Genomic DNA, 15,932 nt, shown 5'->3' on the forward strand with positions numbered 1-15,932 from the left:
ACTTCATTTTCAGTGAAGCTGGCAGCCCTCTGCTTCTCTGACTGGGGGTTGCCACTGGCCCCAGATGGTGTTGAGTTGGACATGGCAGCCCCTGAGGCAGGTGTGGGTGGGAAACGTGGTGCTGGGGCTGGGCTGTGGAGCGATAGTACACCAGTCAGGAGTCTTCTGGGTCAGCAGAGGTGGTCTCAGGTACAGGATCCCTGGCTGTGGCTTCTGTGCAGGCACCAAATAGAAGGGCACGTTGGCAGCAGGCAGGCTGGCAGCAGCAGATGGCTCGTAGGAGGCTGCTTGGGAGACTGGGGGGCAGGTAAATGGCCTTCTGGGCAGGAGCGTGGTCTTCCATGTGTTGTCACGTGGCCTGCTTGATGCAGAGTGATTCCGCACGTGAAAAAACAGCATGTGAGCGTGTAATTCGAGGAAACACCCTTAGCCCGTTAGTGCGTAAGTGAAGTGATGCACGCGGGTGTTGCCTTCACCAGGGGTTAAAGGTCTGCGCTGGTAAGCAGTTCACTGTGCGCGCTTTTCGTGGAGACCGACCGTGTGTGTTTCTTATTCTTGTAGGTTCACACGTGATTACTTCACAGCGCTTAAAGTTCGTACTTCTTGTTTTGGCAGGGGAGTTGTGCGTGCGTTTTTCTTTTCCATGCAAGGCAGACGGTGAGTCGCGCACACTTATTTTTCCCACTGTGGTTGCCCCTGTGTGTCGCACACCCATTTTCGAGGTTAGAGTAGCCCACGTGTTCCACGTGTATGTCTTTTTTGTGTCCCTGTGTGCCACAGCGTACTGCGAGAGGTTTATTCCACGCACATGGGCTACCGCGGGTTGCCTACAAATTTATTATCATATTTTGGGGGGCCTGAGCATGGCATAACCTGCCTTTTATCACCAGGGATCACAGAGAGCCTTGCAGGAGCACAGGGGTGCGTCTAACATCATGAACCCTGCCCCCTTGACCCCAATTGCTCAGGACAATTGTTGTGTGCACCTACCATTAGCAACATACCATCTGTGCCATGGTTGGGAGGACATCAAAAGGGAAGGGCGGCAAAGCTGGCTGACCTCCCAAGGCTGGGTGTGATAGGGCATGTGGCCAGGGTGGTCAAGGAGTCCAGGGAGGCCAAGGTGGACATGGAGGGGGACGTGGCCAGGGTATAACACCGGGGCAGGATGTCCAGCAACTTGGTGGGACAGCCATGCAACCACCACCAGCACCTCAGGGAGATGCTGCTGCTGCAGTCATCTGACACCATAGGCATTATCATCTGCTGGCATGGGCCACCAGGTGGTGGAAGCTGCAGGTGTAGCTGTGGCAACGACCATCCAGGATCAGAGTCAGCCAGCGCAGGTTAACTTGCCACAGGACTCCCAGGCAGATTTTCAGGGCAGGAAGGTCAAGCCACATGTGTCCAAGGTCGCTGTGACCAAGGCACATGTTCATGTGGCAGTTTTGACATCTGCTGCCCCAAGCAGCCAGGTGGTGGGAGCTGCATGGGCAGATGGAGCCGACACCACCCTGGCAGTGAGTCTGCTAGCCAGGACCGTGTCGGTCACAGCCCTTAGCACTGAGGCAGTTGTGCTGCTGGGTCCAAGCAACAGCACCCAGCAGCCAATCACCCAATCCAGGCCTTCTGTCCTAATGCCAATTCGAACTCCCATTGGCCAGTCCACCATTGCCACTGCCACAACTGACCAGAGCGGCATTAGCCTCTCAGGTTATGCACAACCTGCCAAGAGGAGGAAGTGCACTTCTGTGCATGAGGCTGGGACCCCAGACACGGCATTAGCCTCTGGCATGGCAAGGAAGAGGCCTTTCAATAAAGAGGAGCTGGACTTCCTTGTGGACTACGTGTCGGCACACGACCGCGATATGCTGGTGGGTGCAAGGTGCCATACTATGCCTGCCCAGCGTTAGTTCCACTGGCAGTTCATGGTTGATGGTGTGAATGCATTGGGATATGAGAGGCACGCAGCTCAGGATTGCCACAAACGTTGGACTGACCAACACTGTGCAAAACAAAAGCGGGCCTCTATTCACTCCCTGACTCGGGTGACTGGCAGTGGGCCACCACGAGAGGAGGATGAACTCACTCCGCACAAGGAAATCGCTGCGGAGTTCATCGATCAGGTACTTATCCAGGGAGTGGGAGAGATGCAGGATTATGACGCAACATCCGGTGAGTCTTGATGCGTGTCTGTCCAGCCCATGTGTGTTTTGCTTGTGTGATGTGTTGTGATTGACTGCCAGTTCAGGCTATGTATTGATGAGTGACATGTGTGACACATTCAATGCTTTGCTGATATGTGATTGTAGTCATGCAGTCTGAATGCAGGACAGGTGCTGCACACAGGGACAGTCCTCATCACCACACATGCACCCTACTTACATGCCAGTCACTCTGCGGCCTATCCTGTCCATGTTCAAGCTCACTGAGATGTTTGCATAGAGCCTGTGCTGTAGTTACACCCAACATTCAGCCTATATCGTCACATAACTGATGGCTATGGGAGGTCACCCTGCAAGCTGCTCCTCCTCACAGGCATGCATCCTTGCCTCTCCACCACCCTGCAGTTCACTTTCTCCATGGTACTGGCTGTTTCCATGTTGGACTACTGCTATGGCCTGTTCCCCTTTCCTGTGTACAGGCACACTTCCCTGTGCAATCCTGCCATACCTGTGCTGTGGGGTACATCCTTTGTACTTGATGCAGGGTGTCTCACTTGGACCGTGCAGATGGCACAGGCTTAGAGTGCACATGAGTGATCATTCATGGACCATTGCATTCCCTGCAAGCCCCTTTCGGTCAGTAGCAGGCTACTCATTGTAACACATCCCCAGTATTTTATCCGTCTCATGGTATTTGCTCATCCATGTCATGCTCACTCAGGATCACTTCATCATCATGCTCATGTTTATGGTGCTCTTGTCTGTGTCGGGCACAGGCCTCCCTCTGTTACAGCCACCCTGCTTCCAGGTGGCTGGTGTTGTGGCTTCTGCCTGCATAGATGTACTTGTAATGGTTCCTCATGTGTGCTGCTTTCTGTCCCCCTCTCATCTACTGTAGTCTCAGTTGTCTCAGATGATGCAATTGACACCCCCATACACTGTCTGCAACTTCACAGTACTGTGGTCAGCCATTCAGAGCCATGCACTGGCTCCCTGCCAATCCCAGGGGGGGGGGGGCTGAGGGATGCAGTGCATCCCTGCAACCCAGTGCCAACACTTTGCACATGATGACTGCACTTGGCCTTACAGTGCTGTTGTGTCATATGATTGTCATCATTACATTTCTGGTTCTGTTGATAGTTGAGGACGTACACATGTGCTGCACTGCACCCACGCACTTCTGAGCCATGTTTCATCCTTCAACATGCCTATTCACTTGTGTGTTGTCAAAGTGACCTGCTATGTGTGTATCCATTTGGCTCCCTTCATTGTATTTCAAGGCACTTGCGTTGTTGCATCCTTTGACATGTATGCTTTTATTCATATTAATGTTCTTGAAGTGCATCTTGACATGCATTTTGCATGTGTCATGGACACTTCTATTTGACTTACTGTTGTGGCTATTTGGAAATTGTGGCATGGCTATGCTACCTGCCATCTCTTAGTTGACATCTGTACATTTTGGGAAAGATATATGCCTGCCAGAAGGTTGTGTGTGATGCATTTGATATGCAACATGCAGTACATGTGTAGGTTTTGCATTTGACATGCATCCATGTCTGCTTTCAGGATCCCCTTCAATTTCATTGCCACTGCATGCATGCCAGAGTATGTGTAATGCATGTGAGATAGCTGCCTCATGTGTTGGCAATCAATATATTGTTGTATATGTGTGTGGTATGTGCTGCTGACATGTGTACTAATGTTTAATTGAATTTTTTTACAAGTGATAATGCACCAGAAGCAGTGGAGGAGGACCTGGCAGACAGGGTGGAGGGTTTGGGTCACCATCCCAGCACCGGTGGTGGTCGTGGGGTGGTAGGCCTCAAACATCCCTTGGTGCTACAGGCCATCCTGTCCAGGCCTTCCTCTGGGTATGGCTCTGAGGATCTCTCTGACTCTGATGTTGAATCGGATGCTCATGAATCCATGCCATCGACAGTGGGTGATTCTGCAATGTATTCTGTTCTGTTCGCCATACATGCAGTGAGGGTAGAGCCCTCAAGTGGCCAGTCAGTGTTGGTTTGTCAGCCTGTGGTGGTTACGGGTGCAGAGTCACACTCCACACCAGTTGCTCGTGTTCCGGGGGCAGCAGATTGACGGAGGAATGCTGTCCTGCATGCGCAGGCTCTGCCGGCACAGCAAGGACCACTTCTCCTTGGGCCCCGCAGGCATGGGGCCCGGCAACGGTGGCCATGCGCCACCGGGGAACACTGGGTGGTAGCAATCCATTTATGCCATTGCACATCAACAGGGGGGAGCAATTGAGATTTTGGCTCAAGGCATGGAATGTGTGGCTGATTCCATTCTCCTCCCTGATAGGTAGGTGGAGCTCCAGCAGCAGGCAATGCAGTCCACGTGCCGCTCATTCAGGCTGGGCATGGCGGTGTCCAACAGGACCCGGTGGGCTGAACTGGTGGCTCTGAACTCAGCTATTGCTGCTCTGGGTGCTCTCCTCATGGCCCAGGATACACAAGCAGACCAGAGGATGGTGCAGCTGGAAGGCACACTCTTGGCTGAACTCCATGCAAGCCAAGAGGAGGTCCGTCTGGCACGTGAGGCCTCCCTGGCAGAACTCTGTGTTATACTTGAGGTGGTGCATGATGACCATATTCATTCAGAACCAGGCTCACCGGGCCTGCATGCTTGCTGCCGTGGAGGGGCTTGCTGGGGCTATGCGTGGTCAAGCACCTGTGCCACACGCACCTCCTGATGTACGACCAGGGGTAGACAACAACGACCTATCTCTCACTCAGGTCATGCCGTGAAGACCATGACCTGAAGGAGGAATTTTTATTTATGTCTCAACTTCGACACATGTGGGTGTTGAGGTGCACCCTGCACCTCCCCCCTCCTGGGTGGCTGCCCAACCCCCCCTCCTCGGGTCCACATTGCATTTTTTTTGTTTTGTCTATTGTGCGTTTATGTTGCAGTGTGGTGCTATGTGGCATCCAATGACTACCACTGTGTGTTTCGGCTTGGCCCATACAGGCTTGTCTCGTGTTTGTGTTTGTGGCTTGGAGTCCGGACACATATGCCACTTCTGCTTACCCTTTCCATGGACTCGCAAGGATGGCACCGTGCAACAGTAACTTACACAGAGGCATTGGACTTGTGTCATATCTGTGGCCAGTCTGAAGTCCAACTTGTGTGGAGAGAAATTTTGGTGAGTATATTGTTGATCCCGAAAGCATGCTTTTCTAAATTTTGTGTAAATATATCCAGTATTTCTTTTTTTAAACAGCTAAAAAGTAGGTCAAAAATTTGTGATATTAGTGATAGCTGGGTCCGGTCTGTGGACCCACTTCCTGAACAGCTTGCAAACAACTTATCGTTTTCACTTTTCTTTTGTTTTTAGTTAAATGAGGTCCTTGGAGGTCTGTCTGCTTTATTCATAATATATCCCTTGTACATGTCCCTGCCAGGTATCCAGTAAAATAGTCCTCTGAAAAAAGTGTGTCACACACAATGCCCCTGAAAAAAAAGCATCACACACATAATTTTATTGTTGAGTAGCTCTTCAATTTTATTTAATTATAACAATATTAAAACTACCCGGGCACACCTTAAGGTTTAATTGAACACAGTCTTTTTTCTATACACATGGTAACAGTCAGCCCGGAAACAAGCACAGCTGACTGAAAGGCAAACAACGTGGGAGTACAATGGTGACTCTGGAAGAAATTCAGGCAAACGGTGCTCGTCTTGCTGACTGTTTTGAAACTGAACTTTTAGCAACTCTGCCTTCAACTATGATATCTGTCTGGACGATTCACTGGACATTTTTTAAAACAGTACGTTTTTACCTGCTATCGGTAAATGACTTTTGGAGGCAGTTTTTCAAACAGCTATTTTTTTGTTTATTCACAATGAGCACCTGTTTATAACAGCTTGCAAAAAAATTATCGTTTTAAATGAGGTACGTTGAAGGTGGATGAGATGACCATGGTGAGCAGAATAACTGCATTTGGTAAGGTAACTTTTATTTATTCCTTACTTTTTCAACTATTTATACAATTATACTGACATATTGAAAACAACGCTTTGCAAGTACTGCATTTCTGTTAATTGACCAAATTGACTATTTCCTTCAGTCTTGCAGCCGCATCTCTGTAGGTCTTTCTGCCTCGCTGTTCATATTCGCCTGATAGTGTTTGAGCAATTGTTGATTCTTTGTATGTTTGTTCCTTTATAATTGACTTTAGGAATCTCAATAACGTTGGGTGGCAAATACCCACTAAATTGAAAGTACAATCCACCCTTTTATAGCTAAATCATACCTCCAGTGTTCCCAAACAGTTCATTGTATCACCGACCGAGGCAAAGCAATTATTTAAATAGATTTCAGTTTATTTATGTTAGCACAACATTTACACAGGCTTTTCACAGCTACTTTTTGACATGGTGACTTTTTGTCTGGGACATTTTTACATGGAACCCCCTGCCATGCGAGCATGGTAGGGAGCATGTACTAATAAAATTTACTAATTAAACCATCCTCGACATGCAAGCATGCCAGAAGGCTTTCATTTCAATTGGGGACACTGATTACCATGCAGGCATGGTAATCAGTGTTCCCAGTTCAACAGAAACACTGCCCAACGTGCAAGCATGTTGGGGAGGGTTTCATTTTATTTGTGAGCACTGTTTGCCACACAAGTATGGCAAGCAGCACTCACAAACACAAGTAAACTTTTAATCACGTTGCACTGTGGAGTGGAAATCTGAAGTGCAAAAGCTGGCATACACAATTGTATCCCACCTTTTGCCTTTACATTTGCACCCGGCAGTGCAAATGAAAAAAAAAATGGAGGTGGGGAACTGCTTATGTCAAGCTGTAAACATAACTGCTCCCCACCATCAAATTACTCATTTATATAAAAATGAGCTCTAATGTAACCACGGTTTGGCCATAAACGCATCTCAGTGGCACACTTTATAATACCAAAACCAAGTTAAATAAAACAGATCTCGATCTCAATACACAAACGCAAGACTTTAAACCACCTTAATACAACCCCCTACACATTTTAATGTAATTTGAAAGTTATTTTCAATGATTTTTTTTTAAATTCCTGATTTACTTGAAATACTCATCTTCTCCTAGCAACAGTAATGATTACCACATCTCAAAGTATTATAGTATTTGCTCTTTCTTTTCTCCATTTGCGCTGCTTCTCGATCTCAGCAAAATGCTTCAAAAAATAATTACGCTATCCCAGGCCCCAAACCTTCATCAATCATCCCTTCTCAACCAGGCCATAATCTCCCTGACTCAACACTCCCTAATTAACACCCTAACTGGGTAATCCATAGATTTCGGCGCAGAGGCAGCAGACGCGAGCAGCGCAGAGAGGGAGCGTGCGCCAGCCGTGTGCGCTAAACAGCATTCTGGCGCACTGCATATTCATGGAATATCAAAGCCATTTTGAGCGCTGGCACAGAGAACATCCCGCAGCACCAGTTATGCCCCCAAGAATGCCCCTTGCACAAGGATAAGGCATTGAAGTCCCCAATGCAGCGCAAAGGGCCGCGCTAACCCTGCACCTGTTCACAGGGCAGGTACAGTGTATTTCGGGGGTGCGCGGGAAGTATCACACACGATAGGCCATGGGCGAGCGGGGTACGTGTATTTTGTGGGTGTGCGGGAAGTCCAACACGCGATAGGCCTTGGGTGAGCAGGGTATGTGTATTTCGGGGTATGCAGGAAGTTTTACACACGCTAGGCCTTGTGCGAGTGGGGTACGTGTATTCTGAGGGGTGCACGGGGAGTTTCACACACGATTTCGCTGGGCGAGCAGGGTACGTGTATTCTTGGGGTGCGCGGGGAGTACCACATGCGAATTGGCAGTGTGGGTCCTCCCAGGTGTGCCTTCTCCCCCCTTCTCAGGCCTTGCAGGCAGTCCACAACACAGGGGACTACCCTGCACCCTTGGCCATACCCCCATGCCCACATGTCACCATGCACTAGTGAGCACTGACACATGTCCCCCCACCCACTCACCCACCCAGCAGTGACAGGCACCTGCCAGCAGGCCCCGACTCATGTCTGCCCACCCACTCACCCACCCAGCAGTGACAGGCAATTGCCAGCAGGCCCCAACTTATGTCCCCATGCACCCCACCCACCCAGCAGTGACAGGCATCTGCCAGCAGGCCCCGACTCATGTCCCCCCACCCACTCACCCACCCAGCAGTGACAGGCACCTGCCAGCAGGCGCCGACTCATGTACCCCCACCCACTCACCCACCCAGCAGTGACAGGCACCAGCCAGCAGGCCTTGACTCATGTCCCCCACCCACTCACCCACTCAGCAGTGACAGGCACCTGTCAGCAGGCCCCGACTCATATCCCCCTGCACCCCCACCCACCCAGCAGTGACAGGCACCTGCCAGCAGGCCCCAACTCATGTCCCCCCACCCACTCACCCACCCAGCAGTGACAGGCAGCTGCCAGCAGGCCCCGACTCATGTCCCCCCACCCGCTCACCCACCCAGCAGTGACAGGCACCTGCCAGCAGGCCCTGACTCATGTCCCCCCGTTCCCCCATCCACCCAGCAGTGACAGGCACCAGCCAGCATGCCCCGACTCATGTCTGCCCACCCACTCACCCACTCAGCAATGACAGGCACCTGCCAGCAGGCCCCCACTCATGTCCCCCCACCCACTCACCCACCCAGCTGTGACAGGCACCTGCCAGCAGGCCCTGACTCATGTACCCCCCAACACGTCATCAAGATCCACAATCATGGGCTTTATTGTAACCCAAATCACACCCCATGCCACCCCAGTCCAAACACACAACCAAGTATTACATCCACCCCACATTGAAATGCCGATCACATGATACATCCCAAATGGCAAGTATGCACATCAATACATGTCCTTCACACACACACAATGGGTGCAAGTGAATGAGAAAGCACATATTGTGACATGCATGAAACCAAAGAGAGAATACCACACATTGAAGTATGAAATAAAAATGTATTAAACTCAAAAGCAAGGGAATGAAATGAAATCACACAATAATGGAAATAAAAAAGAAGAAGCTGCATGTCCAAAATAATCCAAAAAAATGTGTGAAAGCAGAATCCAAATCAATCCAAAAGCAGATGGGTCCAAAGTGTCTGCCCGTCAAACAAAATCCAAAGTGGAAAAATAAGAAATCCATTGATCCATGGTAAAAAAATAAATTAAATGAAGTGAAATCCTGTGTTGAACTATATACAAAGAACAAATCCAGGGTCCATGAGCCCAACCATTGAAAGGAAACCTACAAAAAACCCTACCTAATGAACAACTATATATAAAAAGGTGGGGCATTGTCCAAGTGCCCCAAATTAAATAAAAACAGAAAGGAAACCCAACACTAATTAACTATATACAATGCCGGTGGGCAAGTCCTACGGTTCATTTGTTGATATCCCGGTCCAGGGCATCATCAAACTCTCGTTCCACGTCATGGAGGCGGGCCTGCTCCATGGCCCGAAGTTTTGCAGGGATATAACCATGTCCACCTCCAACTCCCTGTGAATTGCCTCGAGGCACTGAGCCCACCTTGTCGCCCTGCGCATGGAGTTCTCCACCCTGACCATAGTGAGCCGTGCCTCTTCCACCCGCCGCTGTTCCGCATCTATTTGCTGGCCCAACCGGTGCCACATGGAAGACACACCAAATCCAGGGTCCTCCTGCCCTCCGGCTGATGCCTGCCCCTCTGATGTTGATGGCCCCGAGCCATCATCGCTCCTACCTTGAGCCTGCTGCTGCCATGCCTGTGTCCTGGCTCTTGATGTCTGCACGTCCTCCTCCTGCTGGGGTGCAGTTGTTGGGGTGCCCACCCCTGCTGGACCTCCGACTCCCGAATGTGGCAGGGATGTGTCCTCCACCAGCCTGGCCGCTGGGTCAGAGGCAGCTCCACAGGGTACCCAGGTGATACTTGGGCGGAAGATGGCACGGAGGACGATTGGGGGGGATCAGTTGAGGGGGGGTCGGTACATGGTCCAGCACACAGAGGAATCCAGCACTGGTGACCCGTCCTAGTAGGTCGACGCGGTCAAAGAGGCATCCAAGATAACGTGCAGAGTCTTCATGAAAACTCTGCAGGTCATCTCGGATGCCCCGTTGACGCAACACCATCCCAGCCAGGACAGGCTCAACCCGGTTCCGGATTGCCACGTCCGCAGGGAGAGTAAGGCCAGTTGTTGTGCGCTCATCCCCTCCCTGAGAATGGGTCTGGACAAAGGCATCTCTTTTGGTGCAGGATGATGCAGTCACAGGATCGGGGACCGGATCACACACAGGCAACTCTGCAGCAACCTATGCTGCCTCCTGTCCCTGCCCCTGGACTGCACCACTAGCACCAGTGGAATCCCTTCCTCCAGACCCTGTGTGTGGCCCTTCCATGGCCTCCTCCTCAACCAAACCCCCCACCAACCTGGATGACTCTGTGCCATGTTCCTCCATTGGACCCTGTGGGGTCTCAGCTGCCCCTTCTGTTGCCGAGGAGTCCACCTCCGATGTCTGCCTATTGGACCTACCCTCAGCAGCTGCGGCCACGGACGTGGCACCAGACTCCTCACTCCCCGACGAGATGACAACATGGGAGGGGAGCCGGGCCTTGCGTCCATGGCTGGCAGTGCGATCCCTGCCCCTTTGCTCCACAGCACCGTCTCCGCCCTGTTCATCAGTTGGCACTGCAGACAGGGAGAGATAGAACACAGGCATTAGGGCACTGTACAATGGTCTGATACACACATGACAGTTGCACATGAGTGGCAGTGTCGAACTTCAGACATGGCATCACACTCCCCGACACACATGTCATTTCAACTCACTGAGCAAATCAACAGGAATGTTGCACCAGGCAGCACCATCCATACACAAACAACAGCATGAGCAGCCAAAGGTGAGCCTGACGTCACATGCAACATGGGGAGTGCAGAACACATGCAAACACGCCACCAGACATACATGCATCTGTACATCTCCACCACCTGTCGCAATGATAACATTGCAATCCATGTCACATCTGCCAATCAGCCTCCTACATGTCAGTGTCACATGCATCAATGGTGTATCACAGTTGCACACTTGTCAGATACACACACATGCACATGTACATAGTGCAGATACATGCAGGTGGAACCAGCATCCATGTGTGCCACCACAACCATGCCACAGTACATACACAGAAATTAAAAAATGTGTGCACCCACACATGCATTTGGCCAGCATGCTTACCAACACATACATCATCGATGTGTCTCACACATGAGAGGACTCACATGCGGCAGGCTCATGTCCCTGTACATACATATCCATACATGACCCTACAAAGACATATGTGCAACCTGCACACTCCTGCCACACCTCAACATGCACAGCGTCCAATCAGTACACATGTACACTTATCGCTCGACTCCGGACGGGTCTGCCTCTCAAGGACCTGGAGGTGGAGTGCTGGGCGTATACGTTCCAGGACCCTCATCTGGTTGTTGGTTAGGCTGACCCGGCACCCCTCAGCATCCGCTGCCTTCAAGAGGCGCCGGGCCTTGTTGAGGGTGGACCTGAAGTCCTCCCAGTGCTTCCGGGCGTGTTGAATGTCGCAGACTGCCACCCCCTCCACGTTGATGGCAGTCACAATGTCAATCCAGATCCTCTTCTGTCCTTCATTGTTGGAGTGCAAACTTCCAAAGAGGGCATCATACTGCCCCAGGACTCGCTCCACCAGGACACCAACTTCACTGGCACTGAAGCTGGTAGCCCTCTGCCTTTCTGGCTGGGGGTTGCCAGTGGTGCCAGATGGTGTAGTGCCTGACATGGCAACCCCAGAGGCAGGTGTGGGTGGGCAACTGGGTCCTGGGGCTGGGCTTTGGAGCTATGGAATACCAGTCAGGAGTCTTCTGTTCCAGCAGGTGTGGTCACAGCAACTGCACCCCTGCAGATGGCTGACGTGCAGGCACCAAACAGCAGGGCACGTGGGCAGCAGGCAGGCAGGCAGCAGCAGATGGCAGGTGGGAGTGTGCTCGGGGTTCTGGGGGGCAGGAAAATGGCCTTCTGGGCAGGAGTGTGATCTTCCGTGTGTTGTTGCGTGGCCAGCTTGATACGGAATACTTTGGCACGTGAAAAAACTGCACGTCTGCGTGTAATTTGAGGAAAGGCCCTTAGTATGTAAGCGCGTCTCTGACGTGACCCGCAAGGGTGTTTCCCTCAACACGGGTGCATGTTGATTGTACACGTGCAAAAACTGCACATCTGGGTGTCACTGCGTGTAATTGGAGGAAAGGCCCTTAGCGCATACGCGCGTAAGTGACGTTGCACGTTTGGGCTGGGTTCAAAGGTACGCGTAGGACGCCATTTTCTTGTACGTGCTTTTTGTGGAGAGCGAGCAGGTGATTCTTGTACTTCTTGTTGGTTCACACGCGATTACTTCACAACGGTTCCAGTTCATACTCCCTGTATACTCAGACAGCGTTCAATTCTTCTTTTGGCGGGGCTGTTGCCAACGCGCACGCGTGCCTCTTTTTCATGTTCTTTTTCCAGGCAGACGGTGAGTCGCGCATGCATTTTTCAACTGTGGTTGCCCCCGTGTGTCGTGTACCCATTCAGAGGTCATTGTAGCCTGCTTGTACCACGCATACCCTTATTTTTGTGTTTCTGGGTGCCACAGCGTAGTGCGGGTTCTTTATTCCATGCACGTGGTCCACCAGGGGTCGCGTGCACGTAAAATTGTGTTTTCGGGGTGCCTGTGTGTTGCGTGACCCGTCATCTTCCCCCAGGGGTCACAGACAGCCTTGCTAGAGCACTAGGGTACGTATTCCATCTAGTACCCTTCCCCTTTCACCCCAATTGCCCAGGACAATTGTTTACTGCACCTCCCATTTGCACAACAACATCAGTGCCATGGTTGGGAGGTGACCAAGCAGTAAGGGAGGCAAAGGTGGCCAACCTCAAAGAGGTGGGCACGGTAGGGGATGTTGCCAGGATGTGCAGAGTGGCCCAAGAGGCCAGTGTGTGGAGGACCAATCAGGGACACCTATGCCCCCCCCAATGGGTCAGGGTGATGTAGCTGAAACCATCCCAGCTCAGGGCTTGTTAACCCGGGCCATATTGTCAACGGAACCGGCACAGGATGACTCCCAGGCTGACTTCCCTGTCACCAAGTCAAAGTCACGTGTGGCGGTGAAAGTTGCTGTCACCACGCCACGTGGATCTGGGGCAGCAATGTCATCTGCTGCCCCAAGTAGCCAGGGTGAGGAGGCTGCAGGGGCAGCTGCAGCTCAATCCACCCCAGCTCCGAGTATCCCAGCCGGGACAGTGTTGGTCCAAGTCCATCACACCGAGGTAGGTCCTGCCAACATCAGCCAGCAGCCAATCCCTGCAGTGAGACCTGTGGTCATCGTGCCTTTGGCTACTTCCAGTGCCCAGTTCACCTGAGCTTCAGCCCCTACCAACCAGAGCGGCGTAAGCCTCTCAGGGTCTGCACCACCATCCAAGAGGAAGAAGGGTGCTCTTGCGGTACAGGCTGGGACCCCAGACACGGCTACCCACTCCGGCACATCAAGGAAGCCTAGTTTCAATGATGCAGAACTAGACGCACTTGTGGGCTATGTGTCGGCCCATAGCCACGAAATGGTGGTGACTGCAGGGTGCAAGACTACTACTGCTCAACGTAGGGCCCACTGTCAGACCATCGCGGACCACATAGTTCCCTTGGATTTGTGAAGCGCACAGCTAATGATTGCTGGAAGCGGTGGAATTACCTGAAACGCAGAGCAAAGAACAAGCTGGCTTCCAATCATGCGTCTACTCTGGTGACTGGCGGTGGGTCTCCACCAGAAGAGGAACAACTCACTGAACATGAGTCTATCGCTGAAGCATTCATCACAGAGGATCAGATCCAAGGTGTGGGAGACCTACCAGATCTTGAAACAACGTCCGGTGAGTGCCCATGCATGTGTGTGCAATCCATGTGTATGTTGCTTGGGTGATGTGTTCTGATTGAGTGCCAGGTAAGGCTGTGTAGTCATGACTGCTATGGGTCACCCATGTGGTCCCTCCAAACCATTATCTGGCCTTGGGTTTCCGTTTCACAGTATCCCTTCTGACCGCAGTTGACAATTTGCACATGATTACTGCACTTGCCCTTCAACTGTCATTTTGCCACTACATTGTTCATTCTGTTTTCCTGTTCATTCTGCCTGATTGATGAAATCATTAGCATTTTTACCACATATTTTTGTGCCCTACTGCCCCAAATGTGACATACTTCAGTCATAGATTACACCCCACAATGGCTCACATTTCTTGATTTATTATGGGAATGAGTTCACCAATCAGGCTGATTGAGTAATGTGCACCTACACATGGCCTGCACATAATCATTTTGGGCCCTGTTTGAATGTTCAACATGACAGTTGTATTCTGTCATGTCAAAGTGACCAACCATTGATGTATCAATGTGCCTGCCATCACTGCATCAGTGAACACTGGCTTTGTTGCAGCGTGTGGCACATGCATGTTTTGTCACACTTTTTTCCATGTTTTATTTCATGATGTCCATCTCACATGGATGGGTGACAGTACTGATTTGCTACCATCTGGTGCCCTTGTCAAACCTCCAATTGCTATGCTACCTGCCATCTGTGTGCTGACATGTGTCATGTATGTGGATTGTCCATGCCACTCACAGGCTAATGTGTGATGCCAGCGCTATCCAGCATGCAGCACAAGCCTCCCCTTCCAACTCATTGACAGTGCATGCATGCCAGAGTTATTGTCATGTGTGACATGTGTCATTTCTGTACTGGATGTCTGCCTCGTCATGCCTATGTGTGTGTGCTATGGTGCTCATGCCTGTTTACATTACTTATCTTTCATGTTTTTGCAGATGATGAGGCACTTGATGCTGTTGACGAGGAGGAGATGGTGCAGAGCCAGGACTACTCACAGCCACAACCGGGCACCAGAGAAGGATGTGGGGTGGTGTTGGGTGAAAACCCAATCCTCCTACAGACCATACTGTCCACGGGTGTCTCTGGGTACACCTCCGGAGACCTCTATGAATCAGGTGCTGAATCGAACATTGAGACATATGTCACGTCGCAGGTGAGTGTTTCTGGCAGGGATGCTGTTCTGTCCAACCCACCTGCACCGGGGGTAGACCCCTCTATGGGGCATTCTGTGTTGGAAAGTCTGCCTGTGGCGGTTACGGATGCAGGGTCACACTCCGCAATATTTGCTCCTGTTCCTGGGCCAGCAGATCAAAGGAGGAATGCAGTCCTGCAGCCTCAGGCAGTGCCAGCACAGCAAGGTGCACATCACCTTTCTCCAAACAGGTGTGGTGCCCGCCAACGCGGTGGCCGTGCGCCACCAGGCAATACTGTGCGGGAGAACTCCATCTACAATATAGCAGCACAACAGGGGGCATCGTGTGAAATGATGGCTCAGGCAATGGATAGGGTGGCCACTTCCATTCTCCCCCCTGAAAGGCAGGTGGAGCTTCAGCACCAGGCAACAGAGTCCATTTGCCACTCACACAGGGAGGATATGTTGGCGTCTGACAGGGACCGACGGGCTGGACTGGAGACTCTGCACACAGCCATATCTGCAGAGTCACAGGCCCACAGGGAAGCCTTGAGGTTAGAACACAGGTCCCTCAGAGGTACTCTGGGAGAACTTGAGTTGTCCTGGAGTACAAGGTCAGAACAGCATCTGGAGCAGCTGACACGCACACTCTCAGCTGAACTCCAAGCAACCCGTCA

The sequence above is a fragment of the Ambystoma mexicanum genome, chromosome 7p (assembly GCF_040938575.1).
Source record: "Ambystoma mexicanum isolate Mex_15411 chromosome 7p, UKY_AmexF1_1, whole genome shotgun sequence".
In the NCBI taxonomy this organism is placed as follows: Eukaryota; Metazoa; Chordata; class Amphibia; order Caudata; family Ambystomatidae; genus Ambystoma; species Ambystoma mexicanum.